We start from the raw sequence: 15,123 nt of genomic DNA, 5'->3' as shown, positions 1-15,123 counted from the left end.
TCGATTGTTAGAACATGCATATGTCAGATGTGTACTGTGTATTTGGAAGATGTGGAGCCTGGTGTTGTGCAATACTGATAATTTTGAACATATTCTGTATGCCTGTGACTGTCAACCATTGTACTACTGTAAAATTGCAAAGTCAGAGCAGCAATGCCACAGATGATGACACGGACAAACTGCCTCATATCCTTGTAGGTCCCTCTGGTGTGACAGCAAGACAGCAGACCCATGCTGGTGAGTGTTCAACATTTCATATGGCACATAATATGTGCATGTCATAGGTGGGTTTTAGGCCATTTACACATGTACAACACCTACACATAATGCATACTCTGCAAGTTTTATGTGGGCTATGCACATCCCAGTAGCATGAGTGGCTGCTTCAAACACATGCTATACACAGAGCATCCCAAACAATAGTGGTACACTGTAGTGGATATTGTATAGGCAGAGTCAATACACATGCACACGACAGACACCACCTTGTCATACTCAGTACGTGTCAATATGATACACATGGCATATGTAGACACCTGCTGTAAGGTCAGACTCCAGTATCCCAAATGTCATCCACACAGCACACATACTATACCTGAGGGGTAGAGGCCTATGATGGGGCATTGCAAAACTCTTCAACAAACAAGACATTCATGTTAGGCAATGCTCCCTATTGAACACCTTACATACCCATGTACCGACTGCCTGTGAAATGGTTAATGTAGCCACAGTGCTGCAGTTCAGGTACAGCAAGATAGTTGCCAGTGTGGCACACATTAGTGGCCTTGAGTGACCACATGATGCTGCCTGATGATGGCTCATGGTACTACACTACATCCAGCACATAGCATTCATTGCTATACACCTGACAGTTGTGTGCATCCAGCCATGGTATGTATACCTGTGAGTGATGGTGCACAGGACTTTGAAAAACATTTAATACTTGCACAGCAATGTTGTGTCCATGTACACATTGTGTTCCAGGATGAGGCCAATCATTGAACAACACACATGCATTAAACATGTGTATACTGTTATTAACAAGGACTCTCTACACTCACACTGCATGCTGTTGAGCAACACACATCTTGCATGCTGACACATATAATAGGACTCTTTGGCTTGTGATACTGTACAACACCATCAACCACTAATGTGTATGTTCTGGATTGCTGTTGGTGTGTGTGTGTGTGTGTGTGTGTGTGTGTGTGTGTGTGTGTGTGTGTGTGTGTGTGTGTGTGTGTGTGTGTGTGTGTGTGTGTGTGTGTGTGTGTGTGTGTGTGTGTGTGTCTACTTTAGTGAGTAGTGTATTTGTGTTCATGTGTTCAGGTGTGCATGTGTTCATGTGTGCATGTGTGCATGTGTGTATGTGTGCATGTGTGCATGTGTGCATGTGTGCATGTGTTCATGTGTGCATGTGTGCATGTGTGCTAACATCATGTACAGATTGTAAAGTGTGTTTCCTGTCTCCCTCTCACAGGTGCTGAGGTTGTGTTGGTTGAGTGCAGCAGGGAACCTGAAGACACTGCCAGAAATAGTGGAGATGATGAAACATGTGTTCTGGCACAGGCAGGTTTGACAGGGTCTGTCGTTGTTCCGCCAATCGACAGTACACAGCTTTCCACACCATCTATGTGCACATTCATACTGCCAAAACATCCCTCATCACCAAATGGCTTTAGCTGAGGGACAGCATACAGTAGGCATTGACCAGGATAGTGGGGTATCTATGGCACATGCAACCCCTCACAGCAGCCATACACAAATTCCTGGTACAGTACCACATATATCTGGTCAACAATTTATAAATGTTGGTACACAAATTGTATATATGAGTCATGGTTAGTCATAATATAATAAAATTACTAAAACCATGTCCTACTGTGCAGAAATATTAAAACTTGAACTATAGCATACAACATATAAATAATCAAATACAAATAAATAATGCACTCATAACATGTAAAATATAATACATACACATAAAAAGTAATATAAGTGTATAGAGATATCTATATATCTATATATATATATATATGTGTGTGTGTGTGTGTGTGTGTGTGTGTGTGTGTGTGTGTGTGTGTGTGTGTGCGTGTGTGTGTGTGTGTGTGTATACATTTGTGAATATAAGTGTATAAAATACATAAATATAAGTGTACATGTATGTATATAGATAAAAAATATATAAATAAGGAATATATAAATAGCTTGGGGTGTTATAATATCTAAACCTGGATTACAGTAATTAAAATTATATATTACAATTCTAAAATCATACTCTCTTTACAGTTCTTGATGTCTCTGTAGTGTTCCAGTATTCTCTATACACAAGGGGCTATTGATAACACCCTAAGAATGCCATTAACATTTGCCAGTAATATTAATTTAGTTTGTTATGTGATTACTAAGAATTGGGGCATTCTTTCTACAATTAATGATCTACAAGGTATTATTGGGCTTAAACCTAATTTTACATTTAGGAACAACAGAAGATTAAAGAGTCACCTTTGCTATAGGAATGATACATCAACCATCCAGAGTAGATCTAATAGATTGGGTACCTATATATGTAGAAATTGTACAGCCTTCAAGTATATTCACAGTAGTAAAAGCTTTGTACACCCATCTAAGGGTTTCAGTTTTAACAGCAGTTAATATGCTGACTATACATAACCCAATGTAGTTTATCTTGCCTGTTGCACAATGTGTGTTGGTTTTTACATAGGTAAGAATAACAGGCGGTTGAAAGAAAGAATACTGGTAGAGACATCAAGAACTGTAAAGAGAGTAGTGCTATAGCTATGCATAATAAGAACAAGGGACCAGACCACAATTTTAAGTTCCTTGTTCTACAAGTCCTGCCTGAGAGATTGAAAGGGGATAATTTGTCTAATGACACGGAGGTTGCAGAACAAAAATGGATCATGTTGTTTAATGCAGATAAACCTCCAGGTCTAAACAATATGGTGTCCTTAAGCTCGTCCACTTAAACATTGACTAATATGATTTTAGAATTTTAATTTATAATTTGAATTACTGTAATCCAGGTTTAGCTATTATAACACACCAAGCTATTTATATATTCTTTATTTATATATTTTTTATCTATATACATACATGTACACTTATATTTATGTATTTTATACACTTATATACATGTATCACATGTATATACACACACACACACACACACACACACACACACACACACACACACACACACACATATATATATATATATATATATATATATATACACTTATTATTACTTTTTATGTGTATGTATTATATTTTACATGTTATGAGTGCATTATTTATTTGTATTTGATTATTTATATGTTGTATGCTATAGTTCAAGTTTTAATATTTCTGCACAGTAGGACATGGTTTTAGTAATTTTATTATATTATGACTAACCATGACTCATATATACAATTTGTGTACCAACATTTATAAATTGTTGAACCAGATATATGTATATATAATATATACTAGAAAGAACTATTTCCATGTATTTGTTTTTAACATTGTATCTTTAAGACTTACTTGATAGCATGTGTTTTTTTAATACTATATAAGGAATGAAGTGTTTTTGTGAGTTGTCTGATGAAGGGGTATATCCCTAAAAACGCTTACCTGTGTTTTATAATAAACTTCCTAGCTGTGGTACAGTTGGTGTTTGTTTTGCTACTTTGTCTTCTAAACAGGCTAAAACAGGAACTAGCATCACCGCTATGTACTCTTTTCAATCATAGCTAACCACAAGCTTTGTTCCTGTGGAATGGAGAACAGCAACAGTTATTCCCCTTCACAAGGGTAGCCTAGCAACAGACGCGGGGAATTATAGAACCATAAGCCTGACCAGCCTCATCTGTAAGGCCAAGGAATGTATGACTATAGAGCTCATAAATAAAAACATAGGTGACCTCTAAACCTTGGATGCTACCCAATCTGGCTTCATGAAAGGCAGATCCTGTCTGTTTAATCTGGTGGATTTCATTCAGTGTGACCAAGACCAATGATGAGGGCAAATCTGTGCCCAGAGCATTCCTCGACTTGGCAAAGGCTTTCAACACAATTACACATTCAGGCACTACCACTAAACTTAGTAAATTGAATGTAATCCCCTTCATTGTAAGATTGGTTGCCAACTGGCTCACAAACCAGACATACTCACTATTAACGTGTTTGACTTCACATCAATCAGCAGACCTGTTACCAGCAGGGTGCCACAGGGATCCGTGCTTGGCCCCCTACTGTTTGGTATACACTTCTCAGACATTCAGGTCAAAACTAAAGGGTTGTGGTTGACCAGGTTTGCAAACGATTGCAAACTAGAAACAATCATTGAATCCTCATATTATGTCAGTATACTCCAGGAGGGTCTCACACAGACCAACAACTGGTGTATTAGTCACGGTCTCAAACTGAATGCAAAGAAATGCATCATCTTTCTCTTCAATGCAAGCAATGTCCCTTCACTCTATTAGATCAACAACAGTACCCTAAGTACCCATGAAGTGGTAAGGGACCTGGGATCACAGGTTGACCGCGACCTTAACTTTGACCACCACATGAATACCATTGTAAGGAAACCTTTCCACGTAGCTCAATAAATTAGTAAAGGTATCACCTCAAGAGCAAAAGAAGTTATAACCCTGCCTATACTCATCACTTATCTGGCCCATAATTGAATATAATACCCTATTTTGTATGTATCATACTAAGCACCTGCAGCAATTAGGGACACCGCAGAGTTTCCTAACAAAGAAGATCAAGGGCCTCAGCATGTGCCTTACACAGACTGACTAAAATCCCTATCACTATACTCTGTATCGTATAGACTTTTAGCAGAGACTTATACCCAGCCTACAGAGCAACCCAAGACCCAAACCTAATGAAATTACTGCATATCCATAAATCAAATGGGTTTAATAGCTACCCATTCCAGGGACTTAAATATGGCCTGTGACTTAAATAGGACATGATGGAGGGACAAATTTATCTCTCAGTGACTGTCATGTCTTTGGAACAGGCTACCAGTTCAGGTGAAACAGAGCACCTCTATGACCCTGTTCAAGAGGAACCTGAACAAATGGATAGGACATTGTAAATTCTTACAAGGGATAGCACCTACAACCTTCCTGGACAAGTGCAGTCATCATTAAATGCATTCTTGAATATTGACTAGTACTTCTATGGTATTACATTGTGTTGAAATTGTTAGGCTTAAAACGACCTCCGGATTGATAGCCTAGTAATCCCCTATGATCCTATGATCCTATGAATATTTTGGGTAGCTGTTTAGGATCAGGAGTGATCATAGGTTCATAGGTTCATAGGTAGGTACTAGGCTATCAGCCCTGGGGCCTATACAAGCCCAGCCAAAAAGGTACCCTGGCTTTTCCCACCCAAGAAAATTATTTTCCTGTGCCACTGTCGAGCAGAGCCACAGAGGTGATCCCCGGGGAGAATTTCCTATTTCCCATCCAATCATCAAGATTTTTCTTGAAGAGTGCTAATGAGGAGCTTTGTTTGATATAAATTGGTAGTTTATTCCAGAGTATGGGAAGCCTCTGGGACAGGAATCTATCCCAACAGCATGTTCTGTTTATTGTGGTGACAAGGTTTAGGTCCCTAGAGCGTGTAGCTCGGAGGGATTGGGATTTCTTTAAGTGGAGCATGTCCAACAGCTCTGGGTTTGACATAGCTTTGTATGTTAAGCAGAGATCACCTCTGAGTAGGCGATATGCAATGGAGTAAAGCTGGAGTTTTTTGAGATGGTCTGCGTAGGGCATCTGTTTGAGGCCAGTAATCCTCTTTGTGAGGTATTTCTGCAGCCTTTCCAGTTGTTGTAGATGTCTTGTGAGGTACATACCAAAAGGGGCATTGTACTCTATAATGGGTCTAATGATTGACGAGTAGAGGGGAACAATGACCTCTTTTTTTATGGATGCGAAACCTTTTGTGATGAAGTGTGCCACGTAGAAGGATTTCCTGACTACTGTGGCAATGTGATTATCAAAGGAGAGACTACTGTCCACCTGTGTCCCAAGGTCGCTTATCACACTTTCGGCGTTAAGTATACTACCACCTATGTTGTAGTTTATGGGTACAGAGTTTTTAACCAAAGGGGATGACAATGCACTTTTTGGAATTGAGCTTGAGGCCATGGCTTTGACACCAGGCATCTGTCTCAGTGAGGCCCTTTTGTAGGATGTCCACATCGTTAGGAGTTTCGATTGTGGCTCCTAGTTTGCAATCATCTGTGAACTTCATTAGCCAAAGACCTTCTGTGTTAGCCTGTACTTCAGAGAAGTAGATACCAAACAGGAGAGGAACCAGGACTGAACCTGTGGTACTCCACTTTTCACTGGTCTGAAGTCGGATTTGGAGTCTGCTACTTTCACAGTGTGGGTTCTGTCAGTGAGCCAGTTGGCAACCCATCTTGTGACATAGGGATTTATACCTAGTTTAGTGAGTTAATCTATAAATCCAGAGTGGGGGATGGTGTCAAAAGCCTTGGCAAGATCTAGATAGGCTGTGTAAACCACCTTACCCTTATGTATGGCTTTGGTGACTGCTTCAAAGAAGTCTATCAGGTTTAGGAGACATGATTTGCTTTTTACAAACCCGAACTGGGTGGGGTCCAGAGTTTGGAGATTACCAATGTCTTTGTTTATAAGTTCCATGATGATACATTCCACCAGGCTCATCAGGCTAATGGGGCGGTAGTTCCTAGGGTCTGTGGTGGCTCCCCCCTTGTGGAGTGGGATAAGCGTTGCTGTGCACCATTCAGCAGGCACAAATCCTGAGGTGAGGCTATGGTTGAACATGGTACTTAGGTGGGGTGCCAGTTCATTCTGTAGTTCATGTAGAACACAGCCTGGGATGTTGTCTGATCCCATGGGTGCTGTGTTCTTCACTTTGGAGAGTGTGGCTTTTACCTGTGCAGCCATGATTACAGGAACTTTGCATTCTTCCATTATAGAGATGGGTTCTTTAGGGGGTGAGAGGGGGGTAAAGTTAGCACTGAACCTATCTGCCAAGATGTTGGCAATATCAGTTGGGTCTGTATATTTAGTGCCATTGTGCTGTAACTCAGTGCAGATCTGAGTGTTGCCATTGAGATTCTTGAGATAGCTATAGAATGCTTTGTGGTTGTCTTTAGAATCACTGGCGATTTTGTTTTCGTAACTAGCTTTGGAGGATTTTATCAGGGATCGCAGCTTCTTACTGAGGCTGACCAGGGAGCTCCTCCACTCATGGGATTTTACTCTCTTTTGCAACAGTTTCTTCCTTCTGTTGTACAGTTTGTTTATGACAGGGGACCACCAGATTGGCTTCCTTTTTTTGGAGAATAGCATCTTGGTTCTGTTTGGGATAGCATGATCCATGCACTCATGTAAGTGCTTATAAAGTGCAATTGTGTAAGATTCAGTAGTCGCAACTGTATTGTCCATCTACATGGGTGTCATGGAGTTCACCACTTCTGTCTTAAGAAGCATGAAGTTGGCTTTGGAGAAATTTTTTACCATGGTTTCCTTAATGGGGGGTGGGGGCAGGATGTGGATATCTAGGGTAATTAGCTTATGGTCGGATCGGACCAATGAGGTGTTGACTTTAGGTGTGGAACACCAGTCACTCATGTTGGTAATGACTAGATCTAGGATACTGTTGCCCCTGGTGGGGGTGTGGATAAGTTGATCCAGGGCATTGGAGTTTATGATTTCCAGAAAGCATTGAACAAAGGAGTTGGTACATGAGTAGTTTTCCCAGTTAATGGTGGGGTAGTTGAAATCGCCCATTATTAGGATGTTTGGTTGAACCCTAATATTTTCCATTACATCAAGAAAAGAGGAGTGGGAATCCTGGGGCAAGGTGGGTGATCTGTAGCAAGCTACAATTTGGATTGCAGTTTTGCCCAGAGTTAGTTGCACTTGGATAACCTTGGCTGCATTATGCTGAGCAACTAGCCTGGAGGTGTGGATATCCTTAATGAATATGGACACACCTCCGCCTTTGGTGTTCCGGTCCAGGTTACATGGCCGAAAAGTGTGGTATGAGTGATAGCCTGGTAGTGCAGGGGTGCTCTCTGGAGCCTTGAACTAGGTCTCAGTCATTGCACAGATATTGATGTTCTCCATTTTAAGGAGTGCCTCAAGTGAGTGCATTTTGAGATTTAGACTTCTAGCATTGAGTAGCCTCACCTTCAGTTTTTGCTTGCCTGTTCCTGTTACGGTGGTGAATTTGTCATTTGAACTTTGCCTAAAAAAGGCACTATAGGGGCGGCAAGAACCCTAGCCAGTATCCAGAATCCCAGGGATGACAGGTGCAGGCCATCTCTGGCAAAGCATCATGGTCTGTCGACCATGTCATCCCAGGCAGACCAATACTGGATCCCTTTAGAATGGGTCCTGTGTTCTGTGTGAAATGGCTAACACACCAATGTAATAAAAATGACAGCCTCCTAAATTAGTCTGTCTCTCTCTGAGATCTCTGCCCCTCTGGCTTATCTAAATAAGATTCTGCCTATAAATTAATAAACTAAATAACCAGAAAAATATATAAACAAACAGCAAGGTCAAGAACTTACTTGAAAAGCAGTAGAAATGCATTTGCTGTGTCACGTAAACATATGCTGTATGATGGCATCTCATCCAGCTAGAACTTTACTTGCAATGCACTTTCTTATTTATTATGTATGCTCATCATCTGGTCATACATGTGGTTCTTTCCCACTTAGTCATTCTTTTATTCCTTTGCTTCATTCCTCTACATTTCTATTACTCATTTAAACATTCTAGCTTTTCAGAGACCCCTATTAGGCATTTGCTTCTGGCACATTCACATGGCTTGGGATATATTTATATTCTGTATCCATCCTATTCTGACTCTATTTTTCATTCCATTTATGAATATATTGCTGATCTCCAGTACATTATATTTAACTCCCTAAATAACATTGCCTATTTTCTTATACTTTCTTTTATTTGGAGCTGATACCTTTTATATCCTTGAATAACTTTTAATGGACTCAGTATTTCTTGTGTAGACTGATTAAAAACAGCCACATGGAATTATTAATAGCAAAGACTGAATTTAGTATGCTCCATCTAATCTTAAGCAGTTATTATTGCATTTACTTTGATTTTTATTTGTTTTCTGGGTCAGAGCAGTCATCTCCATGGACCTTTTTCAGACTCAGCCCAGGGAAGGTGTCTGGTTAAGTGACTAGCTCACAGTTACGCAATGGAGACCGAGGTGATCAAACCTTGCACCACTGAACCACAGGAGAAAGTTTTTTAACAGTTGTTTAATCCTCTAAGCCAAATGCCAGTGGCATATCATTTATTGCATGTGTATGTATCCATTTCATAGTACTGTATGCTTAGCATTTGATGTCCATTATTTTCAGTACTACAGCATATTCTGTGTATAAATGAAAGCATTTGGGCTAATGAGAATGACATCATGTACACTGCAGTGTGTCTCTAAGGAATCCTATGAGGCCAAACGTGAATGTAGGATTTCACATAGCTCTGCTTGCTTCTTCATTTATTGAGATGACAGTAAAGCATATGGGTGCTCAGAGAATGTTTAGCTGTCTGCATCTTTCCTTGAAGCTAGTAATGATATGAAAAGAATATGGTCCTACTACACAAGGACATGATAGGATCTATCTTTACAGGAGGCAGTCAAACACTCCTAATGTGAATAAAGATTATTTACAATTTGTTTCCAAAAGCAGGGATGTGTTTGATTGGCTATAAGAGTGTAGCCACAATGCTGGACTGGAATGAAGGGGGTGGTACCATAAAAAAAGAATTAGCAGAGAAATAAAAAATCATGTTATAGTAATATTAAGTATGTGAAAAAGTACTGAAACATGAATCAAATACAAAGCAAAGTATACTCTGCAAACTTCAGGAGCACAGGAGCATAACAGAAGCATTCCTGGAAAGGGAAAGCTGGAGATTGGCTACATAAACCATGTTTTTAAATTTCCTGTAAACATGCATGTTTTGCAACATTATGCATAGATGACAGTCTTAACTGCCATTATCAGTAACAAAAGTTTGTTTATCTGCCCAGCAAACGTACTTTGAAGCTGATGAAAAATTAAAACGGGACAGTGGCCTCACTGTGGACATTCTGCTCCTTTTTTAAACTGACTAATAGCATAGTGTTTGAAGAAAAACCAACCATAGTGCAATGAAGTTAGAACTTGTACCAGTAAATTGAGTTTTCCAGTAGGGTCATCTGGTTGGTATAATGCGAGCTACAGTATTGTGAAGCAAGACTTACTTTTTACCGGATCAGGACCAGTTGAAAGGGTCTTTTCATTATATATGTCTTCATCTATCCCTACTGGGTAGTAGCAGCTGGAATAAGACGGTCGATCCTTTCTTCAGTGGGCTGGTTTGTTTATGGAGTAGGCAGGCACCAGCCTGATTTGGTTCGCCACCTGAGTGCATTAATCCAGGGCATTATTGCAATGACCACATGAAGACCATGTTCCTAGATGCCATAACCTCGCGAAAGACTGAACCGACACTGCCTCACTACCTAAATTAATGAACAAAGTACTGTATTTTCATCTTAAATGCAACAGAAGTACTTTCTGTCTTCCTAGAAAGGGACATCTACTTCTAGGGGTGGGAGTGGATATACCAGCTGCTGAGGCAAGGAAAACAGTGGGTCCTGCGACGAGGCAAAAGAAATAGATGCATTTCCCAAATAATATGAAGGTTTGATACAAAGAGTAATATTGAATTGATGAGGAAAATTTATAATGCACAAAGATGACAATGAAAAATATTTTGGATGTTTTATCGTTTGGTTGTAAGTTATGAGCTGAAGAGCGGACGATCTGAAGAGTTTTTGAATGTTTTTGTGATTTCTGGTGCACTCAATATGTAAGCTGTAACATTCGATTATGCATTAAATTTGTTGGACTTATTGTGGGATCTGAACGAGTCAGTGGAATTGCTGGAATTGATGTGTAATTGTTTGTGTTGGGCCTGAATCCAGTTTGAGTATACGAGGAAGCTTACTACCTAGGACAGAGATTTAGATTAGACGGCGAGGGACGGTGTATGATCATAAAGCGACTGATGTATCTGTTGAATTAAAGAAATGAGTAGTAGCTCGTATATGCATCTATCTGCTATTTTTCATGCTGTTGGTGTTTGAGTGGTATCGTTTTATGTCTTTGGCTGATGCACCTTTCATTTGAAGTATATCGGAAGCACATTTGAGTGTTTGTATGCAGCAGCTTAGCTTTCCAGCTTCTGATGGTGGATTTAAATATTTAGTTCTGTGTTTGAATTATTGTGGGATCTGAATGAGTCAGTGGAATTGCTGAAATTGATGTGAAATTGTTTGTGTTGGGCCTGAATCCAGTTTGATTATAAGAGGAGGATTAAAACTGTGTGAGCTTACTTCCTAGGACATTTTTGTATCTAGGACTGGCCTAATTAATGTTCTAATGAATGGGATATTTGACATTCTCTGTTTTTTTCAACTGTTCGTACTTTGTGAGATCAGTGGGCATTGTATTTTTCCAGTGGGTGTTTGATTTGGATTAGGCAGCGAGGGATGGTGTATGCTTTTATGTAACTTGCTTGCCTTAATAATTACTGAATAACTGACTGCACCTTATCCTTACTAGGTGGTTATTGCATGCACCCCATCAGGATAGCCAGTAGCCAAACCCTCCAAATATTTTCCCCCACTTACTCCTTATCCACTCACTACTACAACTGCCTTTTCCCCCTCCACTCCACCCTTCTATATCCCTGTGAATACACCCTCACACATTTCATTCTAATCCTCTCCTCTCAAACTTATTAACCATCTCTCTTCCTACACATCCTTATCACTTAACTCATACTCTGTCTCCCACCGTGCAAACAAAATCTGCCTATGCTCTAATACCCTTATTTCTAAGCCTAATCCTCTCCTGCTTACTCTACTTTACTAGTCTCCCACAGTTTCAGCACTCCCCTCCCTTTCATACAACTGCGATTTACATTAAACAAGACTTTCCCTTTACAACCCAAGCCTCCCCCCACCTCTACAAACATAATGAATCTTTTCTATTTCAAAGGAAGCTCTTCCTTACCCCTAGTAAACCACTTCCCATACCCACCAAACTCACCTCATTAGGTTAAAATAACTACACCTATGACCCATTAGAAAATAGATACCTATCCATACTCTACTCAAAATTTATCACCCTCCTCCTCCATTCTGGAGACATGCACCCTAACTCAGGGTCTTCATACAACTCCACCTCTAAACCACATTCACATAGCTCTCCCCTGCACCACAAATCTCTTCTCCTTGACACACTTAATGCCAGGAGCCTTTGTAATAAAATACCTTCCTTTCACGCCTGGATCTCTCATAACAAACCTAGTATTGTCTCTATCACAGAAACCTGGCTAAAACCACACATACAAGATACCGAAATTATGCCCCCTAACTATAAACTTATAAGAAGTGACAGACCTCAAAAGAAAGGTCGACGACTAGCCTTACTCTTCTCCTTCTCCTTAGCAGTAACACCCTATACTAAGCCCATACCCTCATTTGATACCGCCGGGCTAACCCTTGCCCTTCTGAAAGTAAACAACAATAAAACTTTATGCATTGCCTCCTTGTACATTCCTCCTGGTAACAATATCCCTATACTGGAAGATATTCTTGCCTGGTTCACTTCCAACATAAATAGTGAGATTATAATCCTAGGTGATGTCAACATAAAGTGGTCTTCTATTGACTCATCTACCCCGTCTCAAAGCATCAACCTATATCAATTCACACAGCTAATCAAAACCCCTACTAGACCAAATAAAGATTACACCACAGGTAGCATCCTTGACTGGATACTAGTCGCCCATCCAAACCAAGTTTCTGATAGTGGTACTCTCGCAGACTCCCTTAGTGACCATCTCCCTGCCTACATATGCCATTCCCCCTCCACCATCCTCGTTCAATATAGGCACATTACCACCCGCAACATGCAAAACATCAACCCCCTAATTTTCTCTAATACCTTAAAAGAGATAGACTGGAACCCTCTAAAGTCCCTCCCTTTAGATTCTGCAGTCTCACATTTCAATAGAATTTTCACTGATATACTTAACCACTTCGCCCCCAGTAGAACCAAAAGACTCATATCCAAAACAGCCCCCTGGCTAACTAAAGACACAAAACTACTTATGCAACACCGAGATAAAATCTGGAAATACTACCAAAAATGCAAAACTCCCAACTCTCTTGCCGAATACAAGCAACTGCAAAATCAAGTAAAAAAACAAATAGCCACTGACCACAAATCCTACTACCTTAAACTTTAAAATAATCATAAAACCAACCCCAGACAATTTTGGAATAGTATTTCATCAATATTATCCCCAGGCAAAAAAAGAACCCTTGCCCTGACCCAGACACACCAGATCTCCACCTAGCTACCCAATTCAACTCCTTTTTCATTGACTCCATAGGCAAACTCACCTCTTCTTTCCCTAACAACATCTCCCCCAACTTAACTGATAACAAAAACTTAATATCCATGAACCCTAATTCTTCCCCTTTTACTCTCAAATCCATTCCTACCCACACTATAAAAAAGCTCTTACAAAAGTTAAAACCTTGCTCCAATGCCCCAGATGACATTCCATCCAACTTTCTCCAACTAGCTGCTGATGGCATAGCCCTTCCAATCAGCATCCTAATCAATCGCACCATTCAGGAGTCCTAGGTACCACACCTCTGGAAAAAAGCCTTCATCATCCCCCTCCATAAAGGAGGTACAAACTGTTCAATCTCCAACTTTTGCCCTATTGCTATCCTATCCCCTATCTCTAAGATACTCAGAAAATGTATTCACCTCCAACTATTACCCTACCTATTGGACAACCAACTCCTAACTCCTACCCAACACGGGTTTATACCAGGACATAGCACCACCACTGCCCTTTTTTCCTTCCTCAAAATCATTAACTCTGCTCATGACTCTGGGAACATAGTTTCTACGCTCCTCCTCGACTTACGTAAAGCTTTCAACACTTTTTCTCATGAGCTTCTACTTTCTAAACTCTCCCATCTTAATATCTCCTCTTTGTCTATCAAATGGTTCTCCAGCTATCTCTCAGCCAGGTAACAAGCTGTAAAATGGAACTACTGCACTTCCTCTTTTCTTCACACCCCAACAGGTGTACCCCAAGGCTCTGTGGGTCTTTTACTATTTAATATTTTCATCAATGATTTCTACCAAAAGATCCCCAATGCTAAACCGGTGCAAAACGCAGACAACTCTACTATCATCTGCTCAGCCAAAACTCTTCCTTTACTAATAAACCTTACGCAAGAAGCCTTCTCTTCCACTGAGTCCTTGATGCTTGACAATCACCTAGCCCTAAATGCCTCCAAATCTAAAATAATGATCTTTACCCCTTCTAGACATACTGCTGCTGACAAAGCATCATTCTCTATACTTAGCCTAAACAAAACAACTATTGAAATAGTTCCCCATGCAAAACTTCTGGGCGTCCTTATTGATGACCAGCTAAAATCTGACGTCCACCTACAAACCAATATTAAAAAGACTCATCAAAAACTTGGTATGCTTTATCGACACAGACGCTACCTTTCTCTGTCTTCTAGACAACTCCTATCTACCACCTACCTCCTACCCTCCCTTTTGTATGGAGCTCCACTACTCTCTAACCTCTAATCATCCATAAAATCTAAACTTTCCTCATGTTATAACAAAATTTCAAAGTTTGCCACAGGATCCAAATCCTCTACTCACCATTGCAACTCCCTACATGCTCTAAATTGGTTGGAACTCCCAAGCTACCTAAATTTCATTCAACTAACTACATCACGCAACCTAATTTTCAAACCTTCTAACTGTCCATCATTTTTCTCTTCCCTAAAACTTCACCAGTCACATAGAACACTTAGAAACACAAATCAGAACCTCTTAGAACTTTACAAGCCTTTACACGCACCATGGCAACTTCTACTATAATTCTCCCTTGCCAGATTATGGAACTCTCTTCCGCCTTACATTAGAAATACCCCTAACCTACTATCCTTTAAAATCCT

Source organism: Protopterus annectens, chromosome 1.part1, assembly GCF_019279795.1.
Source record: "Protopterus annectens isolate FY-2018-M chromosome 1.part1, PAN1.0, whole genome shotgun sequence".
In the NCBI taxonomy this organism is placed as follows: domain Eukaryota; kingdom Metazoa; phylum Chordata; order Ceratodontiformes; family Protopteridae; genus Protopterus; species Protopterus annectens.
The sequence above is the reverse complement of the archived record's forward strand: the minus strand, read 5'-3'. Positions refer to the sequence as shown.